The following is an 896-nucleotide window of genomic DNA, read 5'->3' as shown; positions in this document are numbered from 1 at the left end:
TATGTAAATCAAAAGAAAAAAAAATCCATTGCTGTTGAATCAATTCCAACTCATAATGACACTTTTAGACAGAGTAGAACTGATCCATGGAGATTTCAGGGCTATAAATCTTTACAGAAGCAGACTGATGATTTTTTTCTCTTGCAGAGGGGCTAATAGGTTCAAACTGCCAACCTTTTGGTTAGTAGGTCAGAGCTTCAACACTTTCATAGCCAATGATCCTCTTTCAGATATGTAATCTGTAAAAGTGTTTCCTCAGACAATCCTGTGAAGCAGGCTAAAGCAAAAATAGTTACTGTTGTTGTTAGATGCCATTAAGTCATCTGAAACTCATAGTGATCCTATGTATGAGAGAAACTGTCATAGGAGAGATAATTGACAACCATTTGTCTGTCAGCTTATTATATTCAGGTCACTTACATGTTGCTGTGATGGTAGAAGTTATGCCACCTGTCTTTCAAATACCAGAAGAGCCACCATGTGAACACATTTTAACAGAGCTTGGAGATTAACACACGCTAGGAAAAAAGACCTGAAGATCTACTTCTGAAAAAAAATTAGCCAGCGAAAACTTTATGAATAGAGACAGAAGACTGATAAGAGTTTCAAGTTGAAAGAACTAAAGAAATAATTTAATCCTCAAGTTCCAATATTGAAGGATTCTATGTACAAAACCAGGAGTTCTGGTGGTACAGTGCTTAAAACACTTCACTGCTAACCTGAAGGCTGGAGGTTCAAACCCACCCCCCCGTCACTCTGCAGAAAGAAGACTGGGCAATCTACTTACATAAAGATTTAGCACCTTGGAAATCTAATGGGGATCACTATGAGTTGGAATCAAATCACTGGCAGTGGGTTTGGTTTTTTGGGCTTGATGGGCAAAACATTGAACAACA

This window comes from Orycteropus afer, unplaced genomic scaffold, assembly GCF_000298275.1.
Source record: "Orycteropus afer afer isolate SDZICR_OR568_19922 unplaced genomic scaffold, OryAfe1.0 scaffold00328, whole genome shotgun sequence".
Lineage (NCBI taxonomy): Eukaryota > Metazoa > Chordata > Mammalia > Tubulidentata > Orycteropodidae > Orycteropus > Orycteropus afer.
This window is presented reverse-complemented; position numbering follows the sequence as displayed.